Source organism: Sciurus vulgaris (assembly GCF_902686455.1).
Source record: "Sciurus vulgaris genome assembly, chromosome: 14".
NCBI classification, from domain to species: Eukaryota; Metazoa; Chordata; class Mammalia; order Rodentia; family Sciuridae; genus Sciurus; species Sciurus vulgaris.
In genome coordinates this window covers 12,880,841-12,898,701 of record NC_136475.1, presented here as the reverse complement: position 1 = coordinate 12,898,701, position 17,861 = coordinate 12,880,841, and the positions used below count along the sequence as shown (strand labels likewise).

At 48.3% G+C, this 17,861-nt stretch overlaps 1 protein-coding gene across 2 annotated transcripts in view; it reads left to right on the top strand.

The window, feature by feature from the left end:
- The window catches only part of NCK2 (NCK adaptor protein 2), a 140,008-nt gene that overhangs the window by 62,196 nt on the left and 59,951 nt on the right, over positions 1-17,861 (top strand). For both annotated transcript variants that reach the window (XM_079111019.1, XM_079111018.1), the window contains exon 2: positions 7,655-7,843. The gene's annotated coding sequence lies outside the window, so the exon portion shown is untranslated. The remainder of the gene's footprint in view (positions 1-7,654; positions 7,844-17,861) is intronic.

Genomic DNA, 17,861 nt, shown 5'->3' with positions numbered 1-17,861 from the left:
TGCCCCTGAGTTCAATCCCTGGTACCAAAAAAAAAAAAAAAGAGACATATAAGGAATTACAGTTTGTACACATGATTTGAATCCTGAGTCAAACAAATCAGTTATAAAAAGACATCTGAGGGCTGGAGAGATAGCTCAATTGGTAGAGTGCTTGCCTTGTAAGCTCAAGGCCCTGGGTTTGATCCCCAGTACCCCACCCCCCAAAAGACATCTGAGATGGGAAAATTAGAATGCAGACTAGAGATGAGATTTATATAAAGGAATTAATAACGGCTTTTGATGTCATAGAATCATACTTAAACGTCGGGGATCTGCCCTGCGGGCTTACTGATTTTGATTGCTGTTGGCTTTTAGGTTCTGCAGGGGGCTTGTAATTGCTGAGGTCGGGTGATGATACCTTTGTGGATATGACATATTTTGTGTCCACTGTGGCATGTAAATATCGCCACTAAAACACCATGAATGTGGTGTGAGGAGATGGGTGCCCCCCACCCCCAGGCTTTGCACGCGGGAGGGAAGGTCAGACTTGCCATGTGGGCGGGTCCAGGCAGCATCCCTGAAGCTGCCATGCTTCATCTGGGTTTTGGAGGCTGAATAGGTGTTGAAAACTGGAAAATCTCTTCATTTCGTGCCCAGCAAGGAGTGGGGTACACCCCTGCAGGGGACTCTTTGGTGCTTTTGACACTGGATCCTCCCCGGTTGCTGAGTCTTGCCTGGGGTTGCCTGGTGGCTCTGACTCGGTGTGCCCCCCGCCCCCATTTGCTCATTCTTGCTTTTGCTCAGGAGAGGTTTTAGAGTTCTTTGTTCTTTGTTTCCTGTGCTGTGAGACGTCGTGCTTGACAGTCTCACGAAACACCTGGCCGTCATAGCAAGTACCGCGGGTGGGGTTGAGGTGGGGCTTAAATAACAGACCTTTGTTCTCCCACAGTTTGGAGGCTGGAGGTTCAAGGGCAGGGTGTCCGGGGTTCTTCCTTCCATGACTTCTGTCCTTGGCCCACAGATGGTGTCCTTGCTGTGCTCACCCTTGGTGCCTCTTCTGCTTGTAAAGACCCTGTCCTGTTGAATGCGGTTCTACCCTAACTGCATCACCTCTTAAAAGACCTTAGGCCCAAATACTGCCCTCTTTTGAGGTGCCAGGGGTGGGGGGGGGTTTCGGCGTCAATGTGAATTTTGGAGGGAACACAGTTAAGCCCGTGGCAGGCAGGACCCGTGGGCCTTTGCTGTGTGGTAAGCACGCTCTTGTGCTCAGGGAACCCAGAATAAAAATAGGTTCCCTGACCCTGAAGCCACGTGGGATGCCCTCCCAGAGTGTGGCCCAAGGGGTTCTTGGAAGAGGCTGCATTTCACCTGGTCCCCTAGCACTGTCCTCAGCTGAGGTGGAAAGGACCAGGCAGGGGGTGCTGGGCTTCCCAGACAGGGCGGTGACTGCTCTGTTAGTAGTGGACATCCGACACAGCGATAGCAAAAGGGACCAGGAGGGGCCGACGTCAGCGGGACTCCCTAGGTGATGGCCGGGAGGTGCTGAGAGGGAGGGATAAAGAGCGCACTCACCCCACCTTCGCACCCAGGCTTCTGCCAGGAAGACGGTGCAGGAGGGAAGCGGGGGAGGAGCTTGGACTTTTACCCCATAGCTGTCCTCCTGCATTTCCAAAGGAAAACTCTGTCCACGTTCAGGTGCGACAGGAATTAATGAAACTGAGAAGTAAAACGCTTCCCGCCCCGGATTCCTCGCCCTGAGCCCTGAGTGTGTTGTAGCTCGTGCCTGACTCCTGTCTTGCTTTTGAAGATTCTGTTTAAAACAAAACAAACAGTGTGTGTGTGTGTGTGTGTGTGTGTGTGTGTGTGTGTGTGTGCTGCGGGGGGAGCCGGTGCAGGCATGGGGTTTGCAGGTGCAGGGGACAGGACCTGCTCCCTGACCTTCCTGCCACGGTTGACCTTGGCCTCCTTCAGTTTCTCGCATTCCTTCGACCCTTCACCTTCAAGGTGAGGGGCTGGTTACGCATTCACAGTTGGAAGAAGCACTTGGATCACCTCATACACTTAAATTATCTCGAATTCAGTGTCCCTTTCCGCCCTCCCTCTCTTCCTTCTTCAGAAAAAGGGGTTCGCACAACTTTTCGTCAGTGGTGTTTAAGGTTTATTATTTTCAGTGTGCTTTTTGTGGGTGGCGTGACTACCTGGCCAGTGACTGAATCCTGTGACTGCTAATAAAGAGTGCTAGTGACCCTTCCATAATGCCGCGTGGGATTCGGTCGTCCCGCTAGGCCACTGAGAGCCACAGCGAGACTCGTGCCTATTGTGGAAGGTAGGGCTTGGGCTGAAGGAGGATCTCAAGAAACGTCTCAGCTGAGCTTCTGGACTAGGGAGTGTTCTTGTGTTTAAGAGGCTCACGTTAAGTAAGTAGACCTAGATCTTTACAAACGGCTGGACAAAGTATGAATGTTCCTGTATGTTAGAGTTTTCAGGCAGCGGATTCTGAAATTTATGTTCACAGTAGGATTTGCATTTGAAGTTCTTGTTACTTTAGATAAGCTTTGATATATTCTCAACACCGCGGGATCCAGTGTTGGTCATTGTATGATCCGTTCTCCTGCGCCTCAAGGCTACAGAACTGGAGTTGAGCCACAGAGCCTGAGTTGAGGCTCAGAGTTGGAGAGTGCATGCCTGCAGCCCAGTTGTCCCAGCCCTTGGCCTTGCTTCCTTGCCACTTTTTTCCCTGTCCCGGGGGATGGAACCTAAGGCCTCAGCCATGCTAGGCAAGCCCTGCACCATTGAGCTACTTCAGTCCCTCACCCTAGCTGCCACTTTTCTGGTCCATATTGCTTTTCATTATGTGTCGTTGACCTGCCGGCTATAGTTTTGAAGGCAGAAGTCATGATTCACGTATGTAGAATTGTCAGAGCTTAAAATATGACCTTCCTACCCAGACACTCAGCTCAGCCACATGCGATGTCTGTGTGGCCACTTAGAGAGCTAGAATCAGAACTGGCTTTTCCCTGCCACTGTCCTGAGCAATTTCTGCTCAACCTGATAACTACCATTGCTTCTTGGAATTGATATAATTCCAGCCCAGCGTATAAAAATGGTTATTTTTCCTTTTTAGGACAGCTTTGTCCAGAGTAAAAATCCTGATTTCAGTGGGACTCTTTGAATTTTAGTTGATAGGCCTGAGTCCTCTCTGGGCCCTGCCTGGTAACCTCAGTGCATGGGACGTTGAAAGAGCTGAGGTCACCTCCTGGAAGCCTGTGAGTTTCACGTTGATAAAGCATCTAAGCCGCTCAGTATCGGTCCACAGGGTTGAACTTCAGCCAGCCTAATCAAGGAGACTGGTATGGCTTTGTTCAGTGTTGAACCAGCAGCTTCTGCTCCAATAAAGTTTTAATCCAAGTGGTTCCAGAGGAATGAATTAGAGCCATTTCTGCCATCAGTCACCCAGACAGCCCTGGTGGCCCGGTGTCATAGTCAGGCACTGACACTTGAGTTCATTCTGAACCATAGACCCCCTTGGACACCACTGCTGGGGATTGTGCTGAGCGGGGAAGGGAGGGAGGAGGCATTTGAGAGCTTGGAGGCCAATGCCAATCACGTGCTTTTAGCTCTGTCTACTCACCAGGGACCTGGGGCAGTTTTCTGGGTGTGTTCTATAGGTTAAGTATCCTTAATCTGGAAAAGCCTGAAATCAGAAATGACCGAAAATCTGAAACATTTTGAGGTTGGTGCTCACAATTTTTGGATTTTGGAGCAACTTTGCATTTCAGATTTTTGAATGAGGGATGCTAAATTGGTAAAGTCTATGTAAATATTCTAAAATCCAGAAAGCCCAAGCATTTTGGACAAGGGATGTGGAATCTGTTTCAGGTTTAGTTACGACACACACCTGATTCTCTATAGGCAGTGGGCACTACTTAAACCTGCCAGATGATGTATTCAGCGTGGGTTTTTTCTTTTTCTTTCTTTCTGCACTGACATCTAAACTGACAGTACCTTTGAAAACGAAGGTCGTGTGTGTGTTCTTGGCTTGCTCTTTTTGATGCAGCCTGACACTGCCCCTGCTTGATTTGCGAGGTTGAAGCGGCCTTCCAGGGTAGCTGATATTTCAGACAGATGGCAGCAACAGATGCTATTTGCTGGCCCTTTCATGGCAGTCTCTGCAAGGAGAAAGAGCACGGCTAGCTTTCAAACTGGACAAGCACGCGTTCACATTGTGGCAGTGAGCTTCTATTGGGCTGGTTCCTGAGCTGGAGGGTGAGAGTCGCCTCCCAGGGTTGCTATGAAACTTGGTGAGGCTGGAGTTCCAGGGAAGCCACAGTGAGTGTGGCACTGGGGACGGTGCGCGTTACTTCCCTCTCTGCCTATTACTGTATTTCTGCCAGTCAGGGAGAAGGAGAGATGGGTCCCCTGAGTTTTCCAAAGGGTGACTGGGCTGACTCTGAGGCAGGTAGAGTCATAGTGCCCCGCAGCATCATGCCCACAAGGCATACAGCTTTGGCTGTCATCAGAACAAGGTGCACACGGTGTTCATCTACCCCGAGGGACTGAGCTGGAATGAAGCATGTTCGTTATGGCTGCCAGCATTGGACATCCAAGTCAGACTCTAAAGTCACAAGGAAACAGCCTGGGGCCACCCAGAAGACACTGTCAGTGGCATCAGGAATTTAGAATGGACAAGGAAAGCTTGCACAGGGGCTTCTTGATGCCCAGCTCTGCGCCACAGACAGGTAGCACAGGGAGGGTCTGCAGACTTTGGGACCCATGCATGTAGCATGGGGCATATTCTTCAAGCCAAAGAGGTGCTCAACTCCACCTCCTAAGAATCTGGAAAAAAGTTTCTAGGTGTTAGAGAACTCAGACAATCCTGTTTTTGCGATGGTAAAATTTTGCAGTATTCAGTATCTACATTAAAGTGAAGAAAGAGATACATATGGTGTAGGTGTTAATCCCTGTTTTTTATCATTTCGAGGAAGCTGCACATGGTGCTGGAGGAGTTTTTTTTAAAAAAGGAATGCATATTTCATTATATTCCCATCTGCCTGAGTCTGGCTGTGCAGAAAATCCTTGAATAAATTCTTTTGTGAAGGCCCTCTACAGTGCAGGTGACCTTGTACCTGATAGTGTTTAGCTTGCATTCTGATGGTTTTTGCATAAAGGTGTCTGCTTTCCTGATGGGTAGAGGTCACATTTTGTAATTAAGACCTGATTTGAAGTGTTCTTCCTGACTAGACGTTTTGAATCAGCTGATAGCCCCACTCTCCTCAGAGGCAACGGCAAACTTCATTTAGGTTCACAGGGAGTTTTTTGCCACTATGTTTATTTCTGTTTCAGGTGCATGCTTAGTATGCTGATTGCCAGTACCATGCTTTTATCAAGGAAAACACAGCACCCTTCATTTATCGCACTTGAATCCAAGGTGGCCACTGGCATCCTGGAATGGATTTCAGGCAATTTTACTTCCATCTCAGCTGCTCCATTATATTAGTTCAAGTCTTGCTTCATTCCTTCTGCTTCTTCCTTTAGTGATTGTGCTCAGAAGCATTGTGTTCTGACTTGTCCAGATATCAAAGGACTCAGGTTCCCAGCCAATTCATTGTTACTTTGCTTAGGGCTAGCCCATAAGTTGTTCACATTTGGTTCTCTGTTGGCATGACGAGGGTTTCTTCTACAGACCATCAGAAGGAACGAGTGTGCAAAACCCACTGGCTTTGGAATTTAGTGACCTAAGTGAGTTTCTAACTTGGAGCCTATTAAGGAAAACCTTTGATGTCTCTGTTATGGTTTGAACCTTAAGTACGCCCTACAGGCCATGTGCTAAAGGCTCATTGCCAGCCCATGGTGCTATTGGGAGATGGTGAGCCTTCAGGAGGTGGAGCCTTTTGGGAGGAAGTTAGGTCATTGGGGACCCTGGCCCCTTCCTTTTGCTCCACGATCTTCTGCCTGCTATGATGTTCTCTCTACAGGCCCCCAGGAAAGGAACCAACCAACCATGGACTGAATTCTTTAAAACAATGAGCATTCTTATTGATCATCTCAAGTATTTTGATATAGCAACAGACGACTGATTAACGCAGCCCCTGAGAAAGTTAACACCTCTGTAAATTTAGGTATTTAGGTATTTGTATCTACCCTGGAAGGTTATTAGGAAGATTAAATAATCTCACTCATCTAAGTGCGGTGCACTTAAGGGAGGCCCTGGATTTGGACACCTCAAATGACCGCACAAATTCTCCCTGGCATTGACCTAGGGAAACCTGACTAGGAAAATTCACTTCTCAATTACTATTTTAAAAATGTAGCTTCTTTCTGAAATACAAATACAGAAATGATTTGGGGTCATGGCTGCCATGTGTTGATTACTTTCCTCAGTAAGTGGCATAAAGAACAAGGCCATTAATATCAGTATAAGACATAAGAACCCGGGCTGGGGATATAGCTCAGTTGGTAGAGTGCTTGCCTTGCAAGCACAAGACCCTGGGTTCGATCCCCAGCACTGCAAAAAAAAAAAAAAAAAAAAAAAAAGAAATAAGAACCCTGGCTTCGGACCTGAGTCCAGATACAATACTTGCATTTCCAGAAGACCTGTCATTGTAAACCCCTGACAGAGAGAAGGGTGTAATCGTTCAGGTATGCATTTAAATCTTGCCCAAATCTGGTATTTCCATTGTGCTTGGTTATCAGCTTTTCCTTATGTTGAGTCACACATTTAAAAAAAAACTCATGCAGCTTTTAAGATAATTCTAGAGAATGTGTAAAGAGGGGTTAATTTTTAAATCAAAATTTATGGACTTGCCTTATAACATTTTTATGATAGCCCTGCTTGAATTATCTTTTTCTATTTGACTAAAATAGAATTCGATTTTTCTGTGGGGTATTTAACATTTTGGGTCATAATCATGCTAGGAATGAATTAATGGATCTTCTCCAAGTGAACTGTCAAGACAGAACCCCTCTGGGTTTGAAATGTAATTAAAAATGCCAGTGAACTCACTCAGAAGTCCACAGAGTACCTCAGGGTCCCCTGGAAAATGTTGGTCAAGGACTGGAAATATTTACTCAAGTGTAGAGCGTGTGCGACAACAGCAAACTCGCCAGCTGGGAGGAATCCGCGGTCACCTTTGCCAGGTTCCTGTCCTCTTAACTTCCATGCGGTTTTGGAGTGTTGCTCTCAGATTTCCTGGGGTAGGTTGGAGGCCGTGTCTTCAGCCCAGGGAGAGAGATTGGGTCGGTGGCCTCTCCCAATAAATGGCCGGTGCAGAACTTCCAAGAGAGGAATGTGCCTCAAAGAGGACCCAGGCCTTCTGTGGTCCTTGTCCCCGACCAGGTTCCCAAACGTGCCCTCTTTGCATGTGGCAGCTATCTTGTTATTTTTGGCAAGCTTTGAGGGGTACAAGTGGTGGGTGTTGAGAGGCGGCCTGGAAGCCATGGGGAGCTCAGGTCCCCTCTCCCTACCTCTCTTCTCCTGCCGAGGGTGAAGGAAGGTGGAGAGTGGCAAGGGCGTTTGTGTCTGGGTAGAGGTCTGCGGACCCAGCAGCTCTCCTGCAGAGCATATTGTGGATGTTAGTTTTGGCAAATCAATAACCAGTCTTTTTTTTTTTTTTTTTCTAAGTGACTAAAATCAAACAAGCATACCTAATACATGTTCCTTTCTGTTGCTTTATAGATTTTCATAGGTTCTTTTTATACGAGCGATGTCCCAGGCCATCAATCTCTGCTGAGCTTTTGCGCTGGATTTGAGAGTTTAGAGAATCCCAGCAGCCTTGTCACTTCAGAGGTGTATTCAGCTGAAAAATTTCATCTTTCTGAAGAGTTCTGCATTTTGCCAGTCACCTCTTGTAACTGTGTGCCAAAGGTAAGGGTGCGGTTTTCTGCACGAGATGGGCAGAAGTTTCTGCTTTTACCTTGGGTGCTTAAATTTACATGGCAGATTTCTAACCAGCATTATGGAAGTGAACATAACCCTCATTTGTTGGACCATATTAAATTTAAGTTTTCAGGGAACCTGGTTCAAATATTGGGTTAACCCCCTGCAGTGTGTGATGGCCTTGGGGTATGGGAGTATGTAGCATCATGGACACCTCCCACCCCCAAGCTGGTGTCAGAGCCTCTGCTCATCCACCTCCTCACGAGGTTCTGATGGGGGCCTCCTGTGTACTGTACCGGCCGGGGGGTGCAAAGAGAAATAGCAGTTGCTCTTAAGTGCTTTCAGCATAGTGAATCTTTGATTCCAGCTTTGATACTAAGAAGCTAAGTCTATATTAAAAGTACGAACAAATAAAGGATTTCAAGGAAGGATTGCCTATTGAATGAAAGATCTTCTTGTGTGTATTATAGTAAAATTGCAACTGTAATACAGATGTGGATTTGGGGACCCAGGGGTCCTTTAATAACAGAAATTGGGAGACAAAAACATGTGGCTCTGTAATAAAAGTTCTTTTTTATTTTGGCAGTGCTGGGGGTTGTTCCCAGGGCCTCGCACCTGGTTAGCAAGCACTGTACCATTGAACTACACCCTCAGCCCACAAAAATATATCTTATCTTTAACAAATTGGTTGGGGCATTTGACTCAGGGTATGAGTTAGTGTTTGGTGGTCTCGTTAATCTGGTATTTCTTCTCAGCCTGGGCAGAAGGAAGTGCTTTATCACCAAGTAAAATTTCACCTTCAGAGCATTGTCTCAGAACTGCCAGGATAAAACGCAATACACCAGCTTTCCTTGCCAGATTCCTTTGTATCTGTTATTTCCAGATTGTTTTAGACTCTGAAATCTTTTTGTATAGTGGTTTCCATAAATTTACTACCTATAGTGTAAGTTAGAATTTCCTTTTACTTGGTCTAGAAGGACTACTAAAATTGAGAATGTGCTCTTTTTCCTCGACCACTTATTTTTTGTTTGTATATTTGTATTTTATCTTCTGGAACCTGCTGAGCTTTTGTTACGTCCATCTGGCATTCAGAACACCAGGAGATCAGTATGAAGTATTTCTAAGACTAGGATTTTGTCCATTGTTTTCTCTTTGGTACCCTTCATGATTTCCTTTAGCCATAACGACACATTGTCCATTTATTTAGGGTGTCCTTCACCATGATTCCAGAGCTAGGGTGTGGTTTGGAATTGAGCACTGGGCACCCAGTTAGGGACCTGATTCCCAGGCCTCCTGCTGCCCTTGGCCACACTGTTCTTCCCCACCCTCGCCACAGAGGGCGCTGTGAGCTTCAGACCCTTCCCGCTTCCATGGGGCTTTCCAGGGTTCTCCCCTCCAAACCTTTCAAAAGAGGACCACCACTGGGGTGTTCTAAGCGTAGGCTTTTGTACGTAAAGAAACTCTTCTCAAACCCCTGGTGGATTCTTACAAAAACAAAACAAAACAAAAAACCAAAAAGCAAAAAAACAAGTCATTGCAAGGGAAACTTTTCAGACTTGGGCATTTGTCACTGTGGTCAGCCCCATGTCAATCTGACTGTCAGGCTTCGAGGGACCATAAGCTGGAATGACAGATCCTTAGATCGCTTCAGCAGAATTTATTAATAATTCACCAGAACTGTCCCTGGCACCCGCTCCTTGAGGAAGTTCTTAATCACCAGTGACAGCCACAGACTTGGAGTTCGCACTCCTGTTTCGGGAAGCTGGGAGGTGGGGAAGTAGCGTTCAGGGGCACAGCGGCACGCGCAGCATCAGCACCGAGCACAGGCAGGTCACGTGGGCGGGCGGTGCTGTCGGCACAGCCACGCGTGGGTCATGGATCACCACGCGGGCATGCTCGTAAAAATACCCATATTCATATACATTTGAAGGCTACTTTTATTTCTTAAGTTTGTAAGGTTTACCCAAAACTTCAGGTTTACGTATTAGAATTTACCTTTGTGGTTGAGAAAAATGTTCACGTAAGAAAATCATGAGAGGTGCCCAGCTATTTCTGGTGAGGACCGGTGCTATTTCAGCACTGTGTTTGAGCAGCCTCAGAAATGGATAGATGTAGCTCCAGACCCTTTCTCATACCCTGCCCATGCCTGGACCCCGCCAGGTCTGGGGCGGTGATGACTGTGATAACAGAGGTCTCTCGTTCGTTGATCCTTGGTGCCCCAGGTAGGGGTGAATGGGCCCTTTGGGAAGAAGTCTGAAAATCCAGAGGGTGTTACATTTGGAACGAGTTTTAGAGGATGAGAAGACGAGTGTGCAGAGACATCGTGGGTCCAGCTGGCACAGGCCATGCCGGGTGGGAAGGCGGGTAATGGTCGTCGGGACCTCAAGGCGTTTAAACAGTGTGGAGTTGGGGCCAGGCTCCTGCTGTTTGGTTTGTAGTCTTTGAAGTGCCTGCAAGAAAAGTGCCACTTGGTTAGCCGTATCGTTTGGTGGGCCAGAAAGAAATGACAGTGGTTCTGGCTCGGAACAGGGGCATTGTTCCCCAGTTCCTGGGGACTCAAGGTGTGTGCCACGCTGGCTAGACCCACATCTGGGGCTGGGCTAAGGGGCAGTTAGAGGAGGTGGGGTCCAGGTTGTGTCAGGGAGGGAACTGGCGGGGTCTCTGAGCCCGTTTTGTGGGGTGCATTCTCTGCCCTGTGTTCTGCCTCCCCACTGAGGTAAAGGCAGAGTCTTGGATGCCTCCCGTCTCTGGCCCCCCTACCTGGAGGGGTGGAGACCGTGGGAAGAGATGAAGATGCAGGTCTCCTTTTCATACCTTTGTACTGGAATTGGGTTTTTTGTTTGTTTGGTTTTGGGTTTGGTACTGGGGTTTGAACCCAGGGGTGTTTTGTTGCTGAGCTGTCTGCCTGGCCCTTTTAATTTTTTATTTTGAGACAGGGTCTCCAAGTTGCTGAGGTATTGTAACTGCCTAAGTGACTGAAGCTGACTTCCAACTGCGATCCTCCTGCCTCAGCCTCCCAAGTTGCTGGGATTACAGGTGTGCGCTATTGCGCTCTGCCAGGAGTACAACCTGCCTTTAGTTCCTCCAGTCTGTACTTGAAAATTCACTATAATTCCCTGTTGTTGGAGGCTAGCTATTGGTTGCTGGGGACTGAGGATGTGAAAGGCTTTACACACTGGACTGAGAGTGTTTTCTCCTTTGGAAAGCTATTAGATATTAGAGACTTCTTCAGAGGAATGGAGACCCAAAGATAGAAGGATGTTGGTGTTACAGGGAAAGGTGATGGCTTAGGTGATGAGACTCGAGGACTGAGAGGAGTAAACAAGATCTGGATTTCACAAGCTTGTCAGTCGGTGACAGGAATATCCAGAATGTGAATGTCATCCACTATCCTATACACATCCCTTGCCATGCTACATAGAAGCAGCAGTGACTTGGTTTAACTGAGAAGGAAAAATTGAAGTTATGCCTTTCTGTCATTCTTACATTCATAAGAATGCTATCCAGTAATAACTTTTAGTGAAGTAAAGTTTTACTACTTACATTAGCCTTAATTTACATAAGAGCAAAGTTCATACATATTTAGTCTGTTTTGTGTTACTATAACAAAATGCCTGAGTCTGGGTAACTTTCTAAAGAGAAGAGGTTCTAGAGGTTCTTGCACTCTGTGGCTAGACTCTTGCTGGCAGAGTTCTGAGGTGGCAAAGAGCATTATAAGAGACGACGTGTGGACGCGCCTGTGTCGTTGACTCTTTCCCTCGTCTTATAAAGCCACCTGAATTCAATCATGGGACTCCACCCTGGTGAGCCTGTCGGATCCCAGTCGATCCCAAATCCTCACCTCCAAATGCCATCATCACATTAATTCTCCACCCTCTCAGTTCCTCACAAAGGGGATTAAATTTTCACCTGTGGACCCCTGGGAGACACTAAGACCACATCCTAACCAGAGCAGTATGCTTAGGAAAATCGTCTTAAATTTGCTCCCGCCATTTCTCACTGTGCAGCTTTGTGGCGTGCTGGGGCTGCAGCTGTCCTTGCCCACCCTCAGGGACCATCTGGAAAAACTCCTCATACACGGGCGCCCTGCTCAGTCCTTCCGTTTTTAGGGCTACAGCTACAGTCATGTGCATGGAGCTGGACGTCCTCTGATGCTTGGAGGTGACACGTTGAGTTTCTGCTGCAATGGAGGTGGCCAGCCCCCTTCCTGCCACACAGCGGGGCCCCTGGAGCCGCAGGGGAAAGGCCTGCAGCTTGGACCAGTCGCTGCCTCCTGATAGGGAACTGCTGAGTGTCGGGGGAGGGTCACAGCCTTTGAGTCTCCAGGTTTTGCAGCGGACAGATTTGGGATAACTGACCCAGTAAGTGCTGGCAGCTGCTTTAAAAAGAAAAGAAAAGAAGAAGAACGTGGCTTCCAGCACAGTGACCTGAGCTACAGCTGGTGGAGGCAGCCGCACTCTGGAGGCAGGTGCCTTGCACAGGGCCTGCCACCTCGGGCACGTGCAGATGCACTAGCCCCGTGTCCTGGGTGGAGACAGAGCAAAACAAGCGTTTTGACCAAGGTCTGCTGCTCCTAAGCCCAGGTTCTGTCTGCTCCCCCTGCTGCTGTCTCTGCCATACCTGAGCAATGACATGGTGACACCCCATTCTGTGTATTTACCTTGAACCAGGACTTGAGCTCTGAGAGAATGAACAACCTGGTCAGAGCCCAGTGCTGGCAGGAGGCAGAGCAGGCGGAAGTCCTACCCGACGCCTTGCCTTCTCCTGCAGCGTGGCTGCCATTTCATTTCTTACCCTCCTAGAAAAATCTCCAGCACGTAAGTATGATTTGGAAAAGTGTCCCTGTTCACAACCGGAGGAAGCCTGAGGGAGGCGCGGCAGGGCGGGGCGGGAGCTCCCGCGGCGGTTCCGGGTGAGCTGAGGTGAGGACACAGGCCTGCCAGCTCCACGTGCTGTCCCGGGCTGGCTCAGCGCTGTGCTGCATTCGGGATTCCCAGCTTAGCATCAGACCTGCTGAAAGAGAACTTATGGAGGGAAGGGAGATGGCACTGGGAGCCACTTCCTGCCTGCTGGGCCACCTCTGGTCCTTCACGCTTCCCACAGCACCTCCACACACAGCAGAGCTGCCGGAAATTGCGATTTAACTTTTCTACTGTGACCAGTGAAATAGTCATTTTCTCATAGCTGAGATGATCATCAAAGTGAAGCCCTGCTTTTTTTCCTCCCATCTTAGCTAACATGCCCTGGCAGTGTGGCTTCCTAGAAAGCTGGAGAAGAAATACAAAACAAAAGAGCAGATCTCTGTCTGCTGCCCCCACACCACCTTTTCCCCAGGACAGATTGCAGAGACTGAATACAGAACATTCGGGTACTTTCTAGCTACAGTAGTCCACATCCCCCATCTGAGGTTTTGTTTCAGTTACCCACAGTAAACAACTGTCAGTACATACTAAATGGAAAATTCCAGAAATAATTTGTTGTTTTAAATTGCCTGCAGTTCTGAGTAGTGTGAGGGATTCTTGCTCCATTCCACCCAGGATGGGAAATCATGTCTTTGTCAACCTCTCCGTGCTCTGTAAACCATCTGCCTGTTGGTCATTTAGAAGCCACCTTGGTTATCAGTCACCGTCACCATGTGGCCATGCTTGTGTTCACGTACCTCATACTTTACTTAATAATGGCCCCAAAGCACTGAGCGGTGATGCAGGCAAGTTGGTCACTTTATACGTTATTAATTTATGTTGTTATAATTATCCTATTTTTTATTAGTTATCATCAGTCTCTTTCTATACCTACTTTGTGAATTATTAAACTTTGTCATGGTGTGTATGGATCAGGAAAAACAGATCAGAATTCAGTACTTCCCATGATTTCACTCCTCTGGGGGTTTTGGAGCCTATCTCCTGAGAATAGGGGGGATCGATAGAACTGAATTGTACCTTAGAGTCACAAAGGAAGAGTCTGGGATTTTCTTCAAGACCAGTGGATGTGAATATCCCCCACAGCCTGTCGCATGGAAGAAAATGAGCCCAGAGAGGATACAGTCTGGATGGCGACCTGTGACTCACGCCTGAATGTCGGGTCATGGATGTCCAGGCTAATAGTGCTCTGTGTTGCTTTAGGAACGCAGGCGATGGGACAGAAGAAAACTGCACGGCCACGTAGAGCTTCCAGCAAGAGGGTGACTGCTGTTGAGGGTCCACTGTTTCTTCTTGACGTTCCGCCTCCAGAAAGACAAGAACGTACACCCCCGCCGCGTGTGTGTCTCAGGCATGGGGTGTAGGCTTTTTTTGCAAACTAGACCTAGAATCGGTAATCAAGAACAGATTGCTCTGTTGGTATGAGAATCCTCTGGGATGCCACAGAACGCGGACCCAGAGGGTGCGTTGGGAAACGGTAGCGGCGCCTGCCCTCTCATTCCGTGTCTGGCGGTCCTGAAGCACTGGGACTGGTTCGTGGGGGTCCTGGGGGTGTCCGTCATGCCTCCACCTCCACCTGCCACTGAGAGCCAGGGTGGCCTGAATCTTAGATTTCTGCTTATCATAATGAGTTTTTCCTTCCAGCTTTTATCATGTCATTATCAGTGTTTTATTTGGAAACGTTATTGGCTCCAAGATGTTAAAATGTCTACAAAAACGTTATGAAGAAGTCAGACCATGAGAGATCGCAGTTTAAGGGGGCCGATTTTGGGGACTGTGTGAACAAGCAAAATATGAATGAAATGCTTGATTCAGATGGAAACAAACAATCCTCAGTGCTGGGGCGCAAAGGTGTGGCCATGTCCTCCTGCCAGCTCTGCGATGGTGGAGCTGGCCCTGCATCTCCCTGTGCAGTGACATGCACCCTCTGGACCTCTCAGAGCTACACCTGACCGATGTGACGCTGGTGAGCTCACGGGGAGCTTTGAGCGTGACTTGTGTCTGCGGGAAGTAAGGATGGTCCTAATTTTGAATGGCTGTGCCTGTTTCCTGGCCACAGCTCTTGCTGTGTGACCTTGTCTGAAGGCCTGCGTGGGCCACAGGGTGTACAAGCCATGGTCAGAAGAGGCCCATGACCAGCATGGACTTCAAGTCAGAGGCTTAGACAGCGAGCTCATCCCCTCCAGGGACATGGTGGGGATGTCTCTAGACTTGGCGTTTTTGGTAGTTTTTCTAAATAGCTTGTCACTTCTTCTGCCAACATGCCATTTCGGGTTTGTGATTGCTCTTTATTCCCTGAGTGGCAGAGCCACCACTGCTCCTGTTGGGGAATGCTCAGTCTGTGCTCGCTGCATTTCCACAGACCAGAGTCCTTCCTTACCTGAAGCACACGTTCCAAGATCCCCAGTGGATACCTGAGACCACGGGTAATGCTGAACCCTGCCTGCACTGTGCTTCCTGCTGTATGTACAGGCCATGGTGAAGTTTAATGGATAAATTAGGCACAGAGAGATTCACAGCAAAAACTAATAATGGAACAGTTTTAACAATTCACTGTAATAAAAGCCATGTAAATATAGCACATGTGCGCGCTCTCTCTCTCTCTCAAGATACCTTAATTCTTCACAATAGTAATGTTTTGGAGCTGTGCTTGACCACGGGTAATGGAAACCTCTGGTGCAGAACCTTGGATAAGGGGCGACTACCATCCTTTTTCTTCCTGGGCACCCCCCAGCACTCCTGGGGAGTGATTGGGCCACGGGCCCCACCCATGCCCTCGGTCAGGCTTGTTTCCTTTAGAGTGTCTGGGGACAGGCAGCTTTTGATTCTACCCAGAGGTTTTTTTCATAGTATCGTTGTTGTCCTCACAAAGACTTAAGATTGGCGGGGCCAGAGAGTCATCAGTTCCGGAGGACAGAAAGAGGACCATCTTCCTGTCCTCAGCCTGGATCCCGGTGGAGGCCTCTTTTGGGGGAAAAAGCTAAATGCAGACTGTCTCCAAGTGCCTGTATCTCATAACCTGAGAACTCATTTTTTAAACTTCATGAAGCGTTGGCCATACTTCCCATTGGTTAGATAGATATCGCGCCTCTTCAGCTTGTGCTCAGGACAGAGGTCTATCCAAAGCACTGGGTGTGTGTCTCTGTGGGCGAATGTGTGTCTGCGCATGTGTGTTAGTGGGCATTGTGTTTTCATGGCTTTCTCTGGCCTTGCTTTCTGTGCCATTGGCTTAGAGGGAAAAAGTTCAATGATGTTGGGATTCTAAGAATTCTGTGGGCGACACACTCCCTCACTTTTCTACAGTGAAATCAGGAGCTCATCAACCTGCTTAGCCTTAATTTCTGGAAAGAGAACTGGAAGCGCCCTGAGCTGCAAGCATATGCTGCTAGTTTTGGTTAGCTGAGTGGGGCCAGCACGGACTGTGGCAGCTGAGTTGGACGTGATTGGGTGCTTGGGAGTGGAGTAGAAGTAGACGTGTTCTGGTCTCCGTCCCTCCTTTCTCTGTACGTCAGTGCCTCTGCTGCACCCTAGGGTGGGCAAATGGGGCCTGACATCGGTATTGTTGCATCAGCCTTCCTTCAAGGGACCTCGGTGTGGTTTAGATGTGGGATGTCCCCCACAGGCTCACATGTGAGACGATGCAAGAATGTCTAGAGGTGAAATGATTGCGTTGAGCCTTAACCCAATCAGTGTATTAATCCCGCAATAGGGATTAACGTGGTGGCAAATGTAGGCAGGTAGGGTGTGGCTGGAGGAAGTGGGTCCCTAGGGGCGTGCCTTCGGGGTTTATATTTTGTCCATGTTGAGCTGAGCGCTCTCTCTGCTTCCTGGGTGCCTTGTTCCCAACTGCCTCCCTCCACCACACTCTTCCGCCATGATGTCCTGCCTCCCCTCACCCAAGGAATGGAACCAGCTGTCTATGGACTGAGACTTCTGAAACTGTGAGCCTGTAGATAAACTTTTCTTCTAATTGTTCTTGTCACATGTTTTGGTCACAGCAGTGAAAAAACTGACTTAAACAGACCTTCTCCTGAGAAGGTATCCATTGGAGTGTCTTCCTGTATTCACACGTTAGATGATTCAGTAGACTTTTAACAGTCCCATTCCATGACTAGTGCTTATCGGCCGTTCTAGTCTTTGATCCTGTCAGTGTGCTCAGGATCCTCAGTGGAGACTTATGCAGAGAAATTGTAACAAAATATAATGGAGGAACAGGAAGCAGCCCTGGGCCCTGTCGCGCTAGAAGGTACTTGAAATGGGACCTCTTTCCATTCTTGGTACTTCCCACTTTGGAGACTCTGGCTTGGGCAATGGTGGGTTCCTGGGAAAGGGACAGCAGAGAAATCACATAGCCTAGTCTGCGTTATCGTAGACAGAATGGTGATCCCTCTTCTTTCAGGATTTTTTATGGGTCCCTGCTTTTGCCCAGTGGGGCCATTATCCAGGTTACCTGCAGAACACTGAGAGATGGAAGTATTTATAACTCGACAGAAGGCAGTGTATCCACACTGTTAGTCATGTCGACCCCCCAAAGACATCTGTCATGTGCTCTGCTACCCAGCCAGACCCTTTGGTGGTCAGGGTTGGATCCCTTACATCCTAGTGTCCTAGTGATTGGGATCTCAGCCACTGGCTCCGAAAGATCTCAGTGGAGCTTCTGATGAACCACGTGATTGCTGCCCGTGCCCGCTAGAAGCCCGACCCCCTGAGGCCCAGTCCTGGCTTCCCAGGTAGTTTGCTTGAGGCGTGCAGGGTACATTTTATGGGAAGGCCTGTCATTGTGTCTGTGTCGGGAGTGGGAAACTTAAAAGAGGATGATATAGAATACCTGATCACTGTTTTTGTTTTTTTCCCTGCAAAAGTATAACTAAGAAACCAGAAATGTCTTCATCCAAATTAGCATCAGTTTTCAAAATAGATGGTAAGCAGTAAAGGGTCTTGAACTTCTTTGTGCAGCCCTGGGCCTGACGACAGCCCACAGTTCTCCTCCATCCCAACACTAGTGGCTGGCCACCTACAGGTCCTTCCCTCTGAGAAGTGTTCCTCTCCTGTCTCAACGTGGCACACTTCAGAGACATTTTACGTAG